The sequence below is a fragment of the Monodon monoceros genome, unplaced genomic scaffold, assembly GCF_005190385.1.
Source record: "Monodon monoceros isolate NGI ecotype Baffin Bay Population unplaced genomic scaffold, NGI_Narwhal_1 Super_Scaffold_16, whole genome shotgun sequence".
Classification (NCBI taxonomy): Eukaryota; Metazoa; Chordata; class Mammalia; order Artiodactyla; family Monodontidae; genus Monodon; species Monodon monoceros.
Genome location: NW_021703772.1, coordinates 42,532,369 through 42,549,513, shown reverse-complemented (window position 1 = coordinate 42,549,513; position 17,145 = coordinate 42,532,369).

The window sequence follows — 17,145 nt, the reverse complement described above, 5'->3', positions numbered from 1 at the left end:
ATGTGCTGCTGGATTACTTCAGGGGCTGATTTCCTTATTGAAAAGCCACATCGGCAAATTTAATTTCAGATGAGTGTGGCTGCTCTACCAGGCACAGGTTAGCTTTAATATATCATAATATACTGAAGGCAGATGAACAAGAGCAGGTGCCACTCTCGATTTCATGAAACTCCCACTCTTGTCTCAAGACCGTTTAGGAATTTAATGTGCATACAACCACTTAACGTACAGAACTAGGCAAGGTGCCAGGGTCAACTGGTGTATGAGATAATAACAAAGCTAAACTACTTTATTATTTTTCTTTAGATGAAATAGAAATAATAGTTCTAATAATTTTTCTAGAATTCCTCGACTGTACTGGAGACCACTACTCTAGACCACTTAGTTACTGCATGTTAACATTTTCCTTGCTATGTCTCTTCCTGAGCTAAACCAATGAAGCCATTTATTGGCCATCATGGCCTTAGGCAAGTCAACTGGGACCAGGTTTGCACCATTTCCTGACACTTGCTTGGTACAAGAGACCCCATCTGGCTGTCTTGTTCAGAAACAAGTTAGGTGGCCTGCACTTCTGAGTTTTCATAACAATTGGAGCAGAATATTCTGCATGGCAGAGTAAATTTGGGAACTATCAGGGTGGGTTTTGTTTCTCTTGGTTGGTTCCACCTCCCAAGCATCGACTCCCTCACTGAACTAACACCCTCTGTGGCCTCAGGAGGCGTTCATTTGTTCCAGGGATGGCCAGACACGGAAGAGTCAGGAAAGAAAATGTTATTTGCACTTCTAAATACATTGAAATATCCATAGTAGACTTCCAAGTCTTGGAAGCCTGGGTGCTTTTGATTTGCAAGAGCTTTCTGAGAGAGAAAAGATTTTTTTTTTGGAATTGTACAAGCTTTACTTTGAATATCAAGAGCCGAAGGTCTTAACAAATATTCGTATGTAAAGTTTATCCATTAACTGTAAGTGTGAGAGAATTGTGCCACCACCTCTACCCACTCCTCCAACACATACTTTTCAAAAGAAATTTAAAAATCTGTTCTGCACTGAAGATGAAGACAAGAATTTTCAAGGGTTAATTATGTCCTTAAAACTCCCATCCACCAAGATAGAGAGGGTGATTACAACTCCACATAAAGTTTGGAGGAAGCTATGGAAAAGATCTGTGATTCATTTTATTTTATTTTTAAAAAATTTATTTATTTATTTATTTGTTTTATTTTCAGTTGCATTGAGTCATCGTTACTGTGCACGGGCTTTTCTCTAGTTGTGGCAAGTGGAAGCTACTCTTTGTTGTGGTGTGCGGGCTTTTCATTGCGGTGGCTTCTCTTGTTGCGGAGCATGGGCTCTAGGTGCACGGGCTTCAGTGGTTGTGGCACGCAGGCTCAGTATTTGTGGCTCGCAGGCTCTAGAGCACAGGCTCAGTAGTTGTGGCGCACAGGCTTAGCCGCTCCGCAGCATGTGGGATCTTCCCAAACCAGGGCTCGAGCCCGTGTCCCCTGCATTGGCAGGCGGATTCTTAACCACTGAGCCAACAGGGATGTCCCATGTGATTCATTTTAAAGAATGTAGCCCGAGGAGACTGTTAGCTTCTCCATGAACCCACTGGCTTGTTTGGTGCTAGCATGGTGAATCAGTAGTGAGGTGGGCGTAGACAAATAGGCTGCAGGCAGCTTCACAGGTCTCAGACAGCAGAGCATTCCTGATCTCTGAGAAGGTTTGGGCTGGAGGGTGAGAGGACCTGAAGGGACATCACAGTGGGAATGAAGAGGATGCAGAGTTCATGGACCATTCAGTTGGAAATCTCGGTGAATATACAGATTTCATGTCATTTACTTCTGCTTGCCTTATTACTATCATCTTTAATAACCAAGGACCAGGTGCTCTCCCCCTGCTGCAATGACTCTGCATATGCCCAAGAACAAAGATACAGCCCCCAGGGAAGAGTGAGGGGTCCCAGAAGCTTGAAATGACTAAGATCCTGAAAAAAATGATCCTGAAAAAAAGATATTGAAAAAAATAATTTCATTCAACATGTATTTTTGAGTTTCTACAAAGGGGCAGAGATAGTTCCAAGGATTGAGGAAACAGTGATCACCACAGGAGATAACCATTTTGCTTTTAGGCATTCTCAAGGGGTAGCCTAGACAATAAAAAGATAAATAAACAAAATGCATAGCATGTTTGACCATGCGCTATGGAAAAGATTAAATCAGGGAGATGGAATAAGTAGTGTTGAGTAGGAAGGTGATGGGCAGTGATTACGAGGGGAGATTGTAATTTTAAATAGGGTTGCCGAGAAAGTCCTCACTAAGAGAAAAACATTTGAGTAAAGACCTGAAGGGGTGAAGAAATGAGCCATGTGGATAAGTGGGGAAAAAGCATTTCAGGCAGAATAAAGAGTAAGTTTACCTAAGGCTGGGGCATGCCTGATGGGCTGATAAATAGCATAGAAGCCAGTGTAGCCAGCACAGACTGAATGGGGGGAGATGGCTAGGAGAAGGGCTCAGAGAGTAACACTGTGAGAGAGAGAGAGAGAGAGAGAGGGAGGGAGGGAGGGAGGGAGGGAGGGAGAGGGAGAGAGAGTGTGTGTGTGTGTGTGTACTGAGATGGGGCACATATAAAGAGTTTGGAGGAGAAGATACAGACCTTCCTTACAAGAGAATTCTATTTTGTATATATTGATATTCTCCTCTTCAGGAGGTGGACCCTCTCTGCCTTGAAGGTGGGCTAGACTTAGTGACAATTCTAAAAAGAGACTATAGGAAGGGAGAAATAGTAACTTTCCAGTAGAGAAACCTGGAAAATACTGGAAAGTTGTCCCAGGAAATACCAGGAAACTGTCATAGACTAGAGGAGACTAGGGAGATATAATGAGTAAATGAAGTGTGTCGCCCTTAGATCCTGGAACAGAAAGAGGATATTATTAGGAAAACTGATGACATCCAAATATTTATTAATATTTAATAATCCAAATTATTATTAACTAGGAGACTAGTTAATAATAATGTATCAAGGTTTTTGTTCTGTTTTGGCTTAGCTTTGACAAATGTTTTATGGTAGTATAAGATATTAATGATGGGTGAGAGGTATACTGAAACTCTCTGTATCCAGGAGAATGCAAGCATCTCGTCTTATTTAGAAAAAGATGTCCCAAAATTGTCTACATTACCTGGAGCCCTGAAGTTATCAAAGAGATTCATTATGGCTGTGAAAATAACCCTGGACAGCACAACAATATGGAATAGGTAACCAGAGCCAGTATCAGTTGCCTTGGTTACAGGAGACTTGCTGCTTACAAAGAGAAAAAGTCAAGTAGATTCAAACTTGACCTTGCTACCTGTGAACTACAAAAAGGAAAACACCAGTCCTTCCTGGGGAATAGTACAGCATAGACCTACTGAGCCTGGGAGGCTAGAGGGGAAGATCCATGTGGCTGGCTAAGGCTACTTACCAATTTCCGCATGTCTGGCTTGATTATGTGTTTTCCTTGATGTGGGCCCATTTTTTCAGAGCTAGGATTTGAGTAATTTAAGTACTTTTTAAAGCATTTATTTTATATATTGTACATGTGCTACCAAGATTGTTGTAGTAGTTTATACTCATTAGTTTCTCATTTATTTTACATATAAAATGTTTCCATTCGTTAAAACAACAGTTAAAAACAACAACAAAAAGACTGAACACAGTATGGAAACCTAGGGAATTATTACTAACAGGGCATAGAAATATGTTAGTGAATTCAATTTCTAACATCAGCATTGACCATCTACATGATTGTGAATTTATTTCTTCAAAGAAGTCTTTATTCTCAGATTATTTTTGTTTTCATTATAAATGATAACTTTAGGGCATGTCATGTTCCCAGTGTATTTGCTAAATTTTATTATTAAGCACATTTTTTTTTAAACCTTGCTTAGATATATAAGGCACATGTTCCGTTCTAATGTAAAATCCCCAAGGACACGTATACATTGGGAAAATGTATTATCTCTTGAGATAGCAATATGTCATTCTTTTAGAATTACATAAACATACTTTCATATAATTCCATTAAAAATATACAGTGTCCGTTGACAGTAAGGTGAAAGGCAATGATGTCACCACCGACTTTAGAATGTCTCCTTAGGCTTAGATTATCTTTGACATTTCCAGTTTGGGACTTTTCTCTTCATCTAATAAAAACCTTTTTTTTCTTTTTTTTTTTTTTTAACCCTTTTATGGATCACCTGTGAAGCTGGATGGACCACCAAAATCTTTTAAGGTAGCATTTTGCTAGCATCTTTCATGCCCTAGGCAAAAAAAACATTGTTAATTTCCAGTCCTTTCACATTTCAATCTGTATGAATACCCACCTGATATAGGAAACTCAAGGAGTATGAGAGGAGAAAATATGTTGAAATTATCCCCACTTATCAATTCCCTAGAGTAAGTGAAAGCGTGACCTTAGTGACTTTGTATCTGAGTTCTAGTAAGGAATTTTGTTTTTAAAATGATACAAATCCCTCAAGATATAAATTTCTAGTGACTTTAAGGAGGTCTAAAGGGGGGGAAAAATGGTCAGCTGGAATACAGACATGATTCAATGGCCAAAGGACATTTTTGAACCTTTCACTCAACGAGTTTCTAGATTTTAGGACCTGGGAATTTCAGCTCCCTCTTTCTCCTAGGCGTACACATACATTTAATTCAAATGCTAAAACAAACAAATAAACAAAAAACCAAAACACCAGAATTATTGTCCTTTCATCATATTTTTAGGAACAATTAGACAGTTTGTTTTTTCTAGCAGAATGGAGATGCAGAGGTTTCCCCAGACTTCAGGGGCTGGTTTCTCAGTCATAAAGGATCTCTGCCCTTTGAAGGCTGCAGTTTGTCATGTCAGAGCATGGGGTTGGTGCCACCAAAACCCCCCATTCTGGTCACTCACTTGTATCAAAATAGTAACACTTCTTTTTAGTATACATTTAGCCAAATTAGGAGAATATGAAATCATTTGCATGTGGCAAGAACACTATTAGGAAATACTGCTTTGGGCAGCTTAAGATGTCTAAATTTTCTTGAGACCTCTGTTCTGTATTAGGATATATTCATTTATTTTAAAAGGTGAGTGTTTACTAACAACCTTGAGAGAGCTGAATAAGAATATCAGATTCCATTTTAAAAGATTTTTATTCAGTCATTTTGAATGGTATATTTGGAGGATTTTAATAAAATATATATTTTGAATAGTCCAGGTTGGGTAGTAAGTCCAGGTTGGGTAGTAAGCCTCCTCTTAGGATTTAAGATAATTATGAGATAATATGGAGCTAAAACTTTAAATATAACTAAGAAGGTGTATTTTTGATATTACAACTATTCTTAAAGTTTTCAGAATTTTGACCGTCCATTTTGGTTATCCTATTTGTCTGACAGTTTTCTCCGTCTCCCTAAATGTAAAAGTGCCATGTTGTATGCACAAGTATTTTAAACTAATGTAGATTTGAATTAACTTTAAATTGTGTAAAGACTATTGTTCAGAGTAACTTAGGGATTACAGAATCAAGGCAGGAATTAGCAACCAATTTTGAACACTCATTGAGATTCATCTTGGAATACCAAATCCTTGGTTTTAAGTGAATAATTTTGGTAGGAGAAGAATCAGTATTCCACAAATTCATGATGAAAGACTGTTATTGCTCAAGCATAAGTATCATGACTGACATAAGTACTTGAGAGTAAGTAACAAAACTCTCAACGCTACCAGCCCATCCTGTATTCGAAATTCAATTTGTAGATAAGGAGAATTAAAAAGAAGATGAGTGCCTTCTAATCTGCCATCAAGGTTATTCACTAGTCAAAATCCCTTGTGTTTTTGGTATCAGCATATACTCTTATCTTTTGAAAACCTGATTATTTCACCAATATGGCCTTATTTTCTAAAATGAAAGTTTGTCAAGGAGGCAGTTTTCTCTCTGGAAAAACAATTAGAAAAAGCGATGGCCAAGTCATGAAAGATGAAATGATGTGACTAGCCAATTTAAATGGTGCTACGTCTAAGCTTTCATCATTTTGTTTTTTGCAGTTGAATTAACCTATTTCTTTTGCTGTGCATCTTACTGGAGAAAGTTACTAATGGTCAGAATGTCCTCACGGTCCTTAAACGTGGGCTCCTTGCTGCTATAAGGCCTGTTTTCTGGCACAGCAGCATGACTTGAGGGTTAGAGATCATGGTTACAGAGAGACCAACCACAGAAGCGGGAATTTCTACAGCTGTTATAGCCCCATGTGTTTTTCTGCTTTAAGTTTCTCTATGAGCTAAGTTTGAGAGTCACAGGGTGACCTTGGGCAAATTGCTTAACCTTTCTGGACATCATTTTACTCTAAGACTCTTCACCACGGTGCTTCCCATTTCTGAAATACAGTTGAAATTCTTTGAATACAGAGAATTTTATCAGTCAGACTGAAATATGGGATTCATTCAATCATTAATTAATAAATTATATTCTTGTTTAGAAGAGATATAACTATATTCAAGCAAAATACTCTGTACTAAGATAGGCTGTCGTCTGAAGGGATCCTTTTAGCGTTTGAACCAGGAGGGATTCTCAAAACAGACCATATACACTTTCTAATGGAGTAGAATAGAGTATTTCTCCAAAGGCAACTTTTCAAGAGAAGGCTCTCCTATGTCAGTTCTGTTAAAAAAAATTATTAAAAATTTGGAAATAAAGCAAAGGGATGGCTGTGTGTCTTTTCAGCATCATAATGTAACATTGTCTAACAGGCCCACCCAAGAATTACTTAATTCTTTAGGAGAACTATCCTTTTGTTTGACATATTATTTTGTATTGATTAGGGCCTGTATTCTGTGATATTACATGTTAATGTATAAAGTTTTATCCGGTAGGGGTGCAAATGATTTCCATTTACAGAAAATATAACCTTGAGATGATGATTTTACTGCTTTGTAGAATATCAACCAGTTTTGTATCTAACCTAGCAATCTATTCCAACATTCTTCCTTCAGTTTCTATAACTACTCAGTTCTCCATATCCTCTTTGAGCCAGATTTATCATCCTGCTGGTTCCCTCATGAATGAGTTATGTAAATTTTGACATACTTAATATTTATGAGTCACAATTGTAACATTAAAACATGTTTACTTTGACAGTTCATTGTTGCTTCTGCTGCCGTCCTCCTGCCACCACCTGGAGGAGCAGAGGGTTGCCCAAAGCAGAAAAATTTCTAACTCTACATAGTCCTAACTTTGGATTCCCGTCTCTTTTTCATCTGTGTGCTATCTCCTACTTTAAGGTGTTTGTTGTAATGATTCAATCCAATGACAGTACATCATTGGCACTTGAGTTTTAAAAATTTGTGCTTTTGACTATTTTCAAGCAACTTAACATGTAGCGATTTGCAGTTTCGCTGAGGAGTGAATTTTGGTTGTAAGCTTTGCAATACTGATGTGCTAGAATGACTCACAGAAATAGGGAGGCATCCACCACAGCCTCTGAATTTCAACTTGGCTGTGTTCTTTCTCATTAGCATGCACACAAACTCTCCTAAAGTGATAAAACCTTAGTTTCTTTGTGTAAAATGGGCTATAAAAGAAAATAGCGTTGGTGACGGTAGTAAAGAGAAAGAATAGAGGTCTAAGAAAGCAATCATTCTTGGCCACAAAACAGAAGTTTTGGAACTGCAAAATATACCATCAATTCAGTTAATTCAGCAAAAAACATGAAAAGTATTTGCCCTAATAATCAAATACTTAATTAAAGTAATATATTTTACTCTCATTAAGTTGTCAAAATTTAACAACTAATATTGGTAATTCAAGGGTTTGAGAAAGGCTTGTTCTTGTCTGGAATGTAGAGCAAGAGAGTGGAAAGGTCACTGAACTTGTAACAATAATGTCTGAGTTCAAGCTTTAGCTCTTCTACTAATTAGCTGTAGAAACTATACCTAAAATCTCTTGGTGGTAAATTCTAGGAGGACATTGTTTATTGACTTATTGAATAGGTTACGTGAAGCTCTAGGTTTAGGATAGATCAGTGACTATTATAAAGATCTCTGCCCTCAAAGAGGTTTCATTTTGCATTGTAGGAGGAAGAGGAAGGAAGAAGGGAAAGATAGTGAATAAAAATAAATAAATAAATAAATTACTAAATACCATAGAATATGACAAATGACAGAAATTTTTAAAAAAGTTTATTTATTTTTGGCTGTGTTGGGTCTTTGTGGCTGTGCGCAGGCTTCCTCTAGTTGCAGCGAGCGGGGGCTACTCTTTGCTGCAGTTCGCGGGCTTCTCATTGCAGTGGCTTCTCTTGTTGAAGAACACGGGCTCTAGGTGTGCAGGCTTCAGTAGTTGTGACGCGCGGGCTCCGTAGTTGTGGCTCACAGGCCCTAGAGCGCAGGCTCAGTAGTTGTGGCGCATGGGCTTAGTTGCTGCGAGGCATGTGGGATCTTCCCGGACCAGGGTTCAAACCCCTGTCCCCTGCACTGGCAGGCGGATTCTTAACCACTGCACCACCAGGGAAGTCCCCGGACAATTAAAAAAAAATAAGACAGGGTGAGTGGGCACTGGCAGTGTGTGTGTGTGTGTGTGTGTGTGTGTGTGTGTGTGTGTGCAGTTGTGTCATTGCAGTAATAAATGAGGTGGTAATAAATGAGGCGGTAAAGGTAAGCCTCCATGATACGGTGACATTTGAGCAAAGACATGAAAAAGTTATGGATTTAACCAAGCTGGGAATAACATCCACACAGAAGGAACAGCTAAAGTGTAGCTGCTAAGGTGGGAGCTTGTCTGGCCCACGTTCTAGGAAGAAGAAGGGACTGATGTGACTGGAGCGGAGTGATCAAGGGGAAGAGCAGTTGGAGATGAGGTCAGAGAGGTAAGCAAGATTGTGTTTTCAGTCCTGTAAGGTCTAGTAAGCAATTGTCTTTTACTCTGTGCCAGGGGGAGGACAATTGGGGATTATGAACAGAAGATGGATACAAGAGTGTTTTAAAAGAATCACTCTAGCCGCCATGTTGAGAGTCTTATAAAGGGGCAAGGGTGGAAGTGGGAGAACTGTTAAGAGGCTACTGCGGTAGCCAGGTGAGAGATGATGGCATACAGCAGGTAGCAGCAGAGAAGGTGGGGAAAAGCATTCAGGTTCTGAATATATTTTGAAAGTACAGCAAATAAGATTTGTGGTTGGAATGGATGTGATCTGTGAGAGAAAGAGAGAAGTCAAAGAGGGCTCCAGCAGTTTTCATTTGCTGAATAGGAAGGTGGGGTTGTTATTAACTAAGAGAAAGCTGAGGGTAGAGCAGGTTTTGGCAGTATGATCAGTTCAAATTCGGGCATGTTGTGTTTAAGATGTTTATTTTACATCCAAGGACATACAAATCTGGAGCCTGTGAATGTGTTCTGAGTTGGAGATATACATTTGGAGGTCAGCAGCATATCACTGGTATTTAAAGCCATAATACTGCTGTTTTCACCAAGGGAATCAGTATAGTCAGAGAAAACTGAGCCCTGGGGCATCGCAACATTCAAGGGTCTGAGAGAAAGAGGAAGAACTAACCAAGGAGATTAAAAAGGCGTAGCCAGTGAGATAGGAGAAAAACCAGAGAATGTTGTGTCCTGCAAGCCAAGTGAAAAACTGTATCAGAAAGGAGGGAGTGATCAACTGTGCCAAATCCTGCTGATAGGCAAGCGAAGGTAGGACCGGGCTGCTGGATTTGGCAACATCATGGACATTGTTCACATTTAGAGTGAACAGTTAAGAGCAGTTTCATTGGAGGCAAAAATCTGACTAAATTGGTTTTAATGGAGAATGGCAAGAAATAAAATACAGACAGCAGGTATAGGTGTTCCTGGAGGTGTTCTTCTTCAAAAGACAGGGAAGAAATGAGCCAATAGCCAGTGGGTTGAGTGGAATCCAAAGAAGTTATTGTTTTTTGTTTTGCGGTATGTGGGCCTCTCACTGTTGTGGCCTCTCCCGTTGCGGAGCACAGGCTCCGGACGCGCTGGCTCAGCGGCCATGGCTCACGGGCCTAGCCGCTCCGCAGCATGTGGGATATTCCCGGACTGGGGCATGAACCCGTGTCCCCTGCATCGGCAGGTGGACTCTCAACCACTGCACCACCAGGGAAGCCCAGAAGCTATTGTTTTATTTTATTTTTTTTTAATGCTTTTAAAAGATAAGAATGACATCAGTATCTTACTTGCATTTGAATGAAAATGATCCAGCAGAGAGTGCTGGAGTGATGTCTTTGAGTAGGCTGTAGGGAATGCCATTTAGTGCCTAAGAAAAGGTGTTGGCTTTAGGTAGGGTCATGGATAGTAACAGGCAGGGAGACAGAGATGTGATATGTGTACTGGTAGGTGTGTAAATATGGTGGGTGGAAGTCTGTGGAAGTTGTCTTCTGATTGCTTTAATTTTCTCAGTGATGAAGGGTAGTGAAGATAGGAAGGAAGTTTGGGTATTTGAGAAGAGTGAAAGTGTAAAAAGGTTATGTAGCAGAGTGGGAAAAGGAATGATCTTGGGAAATTAAGTTGTGATATTCCTGTTGTTGTGATATGTGTAAGTAGTATTAAGAGCATATCTGAGGATCCAGCATGAGTTTAAAGTGAGACCATTCAGCAGAACTGTATGTTTTTCTCCAGTCACAGTTAGTTGTAGGGTGGAGGTTTGGCACAGGCAGAGAGTTAGATTGTAACCAAGACTCCGGTCTTCCAAGTAAGTATGACAAATCTGAAGAGAGGCAGAAGAGTCGAGGGTATACGTAAGGGAGCAGCTATAAAGCTTGGTCATGGAATTTAAGCTTGGCAAGTAGGGGGATGATAACATTAAAGGGTAGGGACAATGGAATAGTGGTAGATCAATGGAGGTCCCAGTGAATTTGAAAGATAATTGAGGATGGGATGGTACAGGGAGTGATTTGGAAAGATTGGAGGTGGTGGTCAGAGGGTGGAAGGCATGAATTTAACATTAAGAAGGGTTGCATTTATTGCTAATAACATGGTCTTAGGGCTATGACCATAGGATTAGAGGCTGTTGACATGATCAGTGGAGAAGAGAAAAGAAGAGAAAAGTTCAAGGAATTGAGAGGCCAGGGTGCAGGCATGATGATCTACTTGTGTGTCCATAGGTTCAAGAATGAAGGCAGGGGTAGTACAGGATTGTACAACTATCAGCCGGAGCTAGAATCTAGAGAGACGAGGGGATAGCAGAGTCGTCAATCAACGTGTGATATATGATGATGTGAGATTCAAGTTGGCATTTTTAGGGAAGAGGGAGGGAGGAGTGTCTGAAAGCCATGAGGAGCAAGGATGACACCTACTCATCTCCAGGCTCAAAGAGCTGAAGGCTACAAAAGGAAAAGCAGTCTCCAATTGGAAGGCTGATAGGGTATTCTCAGGGGAAAGCCAGGTTTTGATGAGAGCAAGAAGGTGAAGGTAGTGTTCAAAGAATGTTTGTGAAAAGAGAGGTATGGCAGCCAGCCACCAAGATGATACCCAGTGGACCTCACCCCCTGGTATGTAAGCCATTTTTTAGTCCCCTCCCTTACTGAATCAGCTGACCTGTGTGACCAATAGAATACTGCAGAAGTGATGACGTGTAATTTCTGAGGCAAGGTCATACTGCAGCTTCTGCTTTGCTCTCTTAGGTTACTGGTTCTTGGTGAATCCAGCCACCAGGCCATGAGGACACTCAAGCAGCCCTGTCAAGAGGTCCTTGTGGAGAGGAAAAGAGGCTTCCCCCCCAATAACTACCACCAACTTGCCAGTATGTGTGAACTACATTGAAAGCAGATCCTTCCTCCCCAAACTTTCAGATGACTGCAGCCTTGTGAGAGACTCCAAGCTAAAAGTGTCTAACCAAGTCATTACCTGATTTCCAATCTGCAAAAACTATGCTATATAGTAAATGATTGTTTTTATTTTAAGTCACTAATTTTTGGAGTTATTTGGTATGCAGCAAATCTATTGATAATTAATACAAGGTTATTTTGCAAATAATGGACATGAATTTCAGAGAGCACCATGGATGGGTTTTCAGGAGTGGTGGAAGGAAGAGAGAAGATGAAAGAATAGGATATGTAAAGAGTTTTAAAAGGATTAGAGTGTGGGAGATAAGAGGGATCTAGTAGGAGGGTTTGTGGTGGCTGACATAAATTAGGATAAATGAAAAAATGAGATAGTTGTTAAGATAGATAATGGTGGTGAGAACACGTGTTTGGTGGTGAAGAAGGAGGGAGTTTCTGAAAATCTGTCTTCACCTTTGATTATGGAGGTGGAAGGGCGAGGGAGGGTGGTCTTGGCCCCTGGGCCAGTACACTCTTGGTCACTGGTCTTACATGTGCTCTGTGTGGATCTCTGTTAATAGTATGTGTTTATTTCTCATTTGATTTTCATATTATTATCCTTACTTCACAAGTGAGAATGTTGAGACCTAAGGAGGTTAAGTATCTGGTCTGAGGGCACATAGCCAAGTAAAACAGAGTAAGAATTTGAATTTGGGTCTCCTGACTTTAAATTCTGCCCCAATTCCATATTTTACCTGGAGACAGAAACATTTTAAAACCAAAGTACTTTAATTTTCTAAGGGTAGGATGGAAGTTAGTCATCTCAGACATGGATTTATGGAGTGTAATTATAAATTCTCTTTAAAAAGCCCACATGATACCTCTGCATAATGACATAGAAAAGAATCCAATATGAGAGCCATTTACAGTTGATCAGAGTAATATCAAGTACCTGGAAGATGCCAGCAAATAAAAGAGATAAGAACCAGAAGTACAAAATGGATGTTAAATTCATTGTTTTATTGCCCTTCTCCCCAGTTAGAATGTAAATTCTATGAGGGCAGAACTTTGCCTTGTGCCTGGCACTCAGTAGGTGCTCAATAAATATTAGTGTGTATTAAAAGAATGAAGACATGGGGTTCAGCCAAACGAAAAGTCTTTTGGATGAAAACATTCTAAGTAACATGTTCAAGATAAGAGAGCGGGTCAGGACAAGTCGAGGGCAGAGTTATGAGGCTGAAGAAATTTGTCATCAGGACTTGTTCCTTGTCTATCCTGCCTGCCGATCCAGACTCCATGGCAGGTTCACGTTCAGAGACATTTCATCACATCATTCCTGTTGCCGCTGTTCTCCTTTAGGTCCTTAGGAACATTGAGAAACCAATAGTTCTTACCTGGCAACATATCAGATCATCTGGAAACTTAACAAAATAAAAAAAATGCAACAAAAAACAGTTTCTGGGTTCTCCTCCCCTACATGGTCTCATTTAACTGGCTTGGGGTTGGACCCAGACATTGGCAGTTTTTAAAAAAAGTCCTCTAGGTGATTTTACTGTGTAGCTAGGATTGAAAAGCAAGCAACAACTCAGTAGTAGTATCTTTCTCAGAGAAATCTGAACGTTGAGAGATCTGAGGTTGATAAGAAAGGAATGCAGTTCTGACTAGCACAATTTCAGACATGAGTGGGTGGGTGGAGGGGCATCCCCAGAAATCACACCACCTAGATCTAGCATGGCACTTAGAGAGGAGGTACTAAAATGTCTGCTGAAGGGATAGATGAATTCATACCAGCTCCTTGCTCTTGCATAAAGGCTGATCTCTCTACCTGAAGAGAAGATTGAGCTATGGAGACTGCTCTGACAATGGAACAATCTGGTAAACAAAAATTCTAGATCAGTTGTGGGAGGGATGCATGGGTGGGAGGATGACTGTAAAGTCATGTGTAGATGAACCATAAATATGTCTTGCATACACATACTACTTTTTTCAAAAGTGTATTCAGAATACCATGGTGAATAAAACAAAGTTTTCTTTTTAAACCTATTATTTAATTCACTGAAGCCTTTTTTATTTTGTATTTTCTTGTTCAGTAGATAACAATTACAATTATTGTTTTTGAATCTAGACTTTTTTTTTTAACATTGAAAAGAAGTCTTTATATTTACAAAGAATGATACCATCTCATCTAGTCTGGAGGAAAGATGTTTTGGAGGAGTTTAGGACATGCACGAAAGTGAGAGGAACTGGTGGAGGACTATTCTGTGTATACTCAATATATTCCGTTCTTTTTGCGCTGAAAGAAGCTGGAGTTAACACGAGCTCTGAGCACACAAGTTTGATGTAAAACAAAGCATTTGCATCCTGCCCTTCTCAATGGGTGACCCAACATCATTCTTAACTGTTTTAAACAAACATAAAAGGAGACAGTCCCAGAGACCTGTTTGGGGCTTCTGGGGTAGAGAGTTTATCCATGTTCCCTCCAACATAACCATAGCTCTGATTACTGTAAAAAGCAATAACATATCCCTCTTTCATGATGACTAGCAGTCAAAAGAGTCATCCATTACTTTATCCGCTCCAAAGAAGAAGGGGTAGATGATAAAGTAGCATCCTTGCCTAAAATGAATGAATATAATGGCTAAATGCTTATTTTTGTAGTGACTCACTGCTTCAAGCTGACTTCTGAATCAAGTATACACAGGCCACTTGTACATTCTCCATCAAATCATTAAGAAGTGAAATGACAATGACCAACCACTGTCTCTAACATTTATTATATATGAAAATCATTTAGGAGATGTAAAGACCGGGCAGTTATGAAACAACTATAAAGATGTAAGACCGAAAGCATCAACAATGACATTCAGCTGCTCAGTAATGCCAGAAAATGGTTAGCGCCCTTTCGTTTGTGACTTTAATTCTCATGTAGGCTCAAGACAGGAAAAGGCCACCAGCATATAACGGCTGAATTAACATTTGATTTGGAGTCATATGTCCTGGTTCTGAGTCACTGCTCTGACAAAACTTGTTGAAACAATTACCCGAGCAAGTCACGTAATCTCCTAGAGTCTTAATTTCCCCATCCTAAATAGGAAATAAGAATTTCTGCTGCACTACTTTAGTAATGGAGGTTTAGTTGACATACTGAGTATTGTAGAAGTATTGTAGAAGTATTTTATAAAATAAAAAACATCATGCAGATATTTGCTATTATTATTGCATTAATCATTAAGGTCCATAACAAAGGGTTTTAAAAAGTTCTGGAACGAGGCAAGAGAGCGGGGGGGGGGGGGGGAGAGTTGGATGGAGGTAATCAAAAGGTACAAACTTCCAGTTATAAGTACTAGGGATGTAATGTACAACATGACTAATATACTTAACGCTGCTGTATGTTATATACAAAAGTTAAAACAGTAAATCCTGAGTTCTCATCACAAGAAAAAAATTTTTTTTCTTTTATTTTGTATCTATATGAAATGATGGATGTTCACAAAACTTACTGTGGTAACCATTTCATGAAGTACGTCAGTCAAATCATTATGCTGTATACCTTAAACTAATGTAGTGTCGTACGTTAATTATATCGCAACAAAACAAAGAAAAAATTAAGTAATTTGAATAATGTAAAAAAAAGATTAAGCAAAAATGGAGATATTGGAACCTTCAGGAAGCTTGCCACTAGGAGGGGAGAACTGTTCAAACAATAGGTAAACGAGGACCTGCAGGGGCACATTGTGAGAGCCAGCAGGAGCTGCCAGGTGCTGCACGTTGCCAACTGTGTGTGTGGAAGTTTTCAATGGTGTGCATGGAAGTTCCCCTTGCTTTCTAGTAGAGCATGGCAGAGATGATCAAAAATCCCATGTAAGGTAGGGGAAAATTATTAGTATCTCAGAACTGAGGCTTTACCATATTAGCATCTTTAATTGCTTCCAGAATGCTCATACTAGAGGCTACTGGCACCATATAGAATTGAGGACTCACATTTCTTCTACCTGCTGTGCTCTGCTCAATACAGGAGGTCTTTGTAGTTCCATATTTATTAATATTCACATTTAGGTTTCTGGTACTTAGATCACAGCCCCAGACAGTGAGTGCTGCCTTTGCCTGATGGCTTCCTGAATTACAATTAAGAGCATGACGTTTCATATCCCAGTATCAGTTCTGGCCTCCCAGACCCACAGCAGTTTCCACCAGTGGCTACTACCACACACCCTGTGCACCTGGGAAGGGAGATTATACAGAGATATTTATGGTGAGTCAACAATAAATAATTATCAGCTTCTGGACAACCAAGCAAGAAGGAAACAACGGGTTATATCACATTCATCTGGCTTCAGAGCATTGTATGGTCTCTGTGGACCCAAAACTTGTTTAGCTTTGAATTCCTTTTCATCTCTAACCACCTCCTCTAGCACCCTAATATACCTTGTCTAGGATTGTTTATTTAGCTAGGCCCACATTTGGCCTTTTCTTTTCTTTTTTTTTTTTTTGCACAGTACGCGGGCCTCTCACTGTTGCGGCCTCTCCCGTTGCGGAGCACAGGCTCCAGACGCGCAGACTCAGTGGCCATGGCTCACGAGCTTAGCCGCTCCGCGGCCTGTGGGATCTTCCTGGACCGGGGCACGAACCCGGGTCGCCTGCATTGGCAGGCGGACTCTCAACCACTGCGCCACCAGGGAAACTTGTTTCTAGTGTTGACTCCAATCTTTTACCCAATACAATTGCTTTCCTGATGAAGGATCCTGGAAAGTGAGTGGCTGAATAGGTAAAACTTGGAGGAAGCTCTCACTTTTGTCTTTTCATGGCTAAACAGGACACATGAAAATAAAATAAATAATACAATCATGATTTTCTCCACCTGTACTAAGTAGAATGAAAATAGGCTTACCTCATCAAATATTTTTTTCCGGTAAAGAAACACATGGCCTGACCATATTTCTCCATTTCCTAGGATTAGTAGAGGATTCAAAATTATAGTGAAAGATTGAAGGAGATGATTGTGGGAAGAATCAAAGGCCTAAAGGGGAGGTCGTTCAGCAGACATCTTCATAATGATTCAGAAGACCTTCAGCTTCCAGAGGAATAAAGCTTTACAGTGAACAGAGGGTATTATGCAGACATATCCTGCAGAAGAACTGCTGGACAGATTGGTGTCCATATGAATTCTTTTGGCAAGAGATACTGAAAGTTCTGGATTTGTGAAGTTAAAATCTGGTAACAGATGAGCTTAATGAATCAGAGAAAGGCAAAGTTCAGCTGCACGTGTATAGGTTGTGTCCTATTAACATTGGGTATTACTATTGAGTGATGATACAGCATAAGCACAGCTGAGTCAAACTCTGGTTCCTCTGATCAGGGTAAAA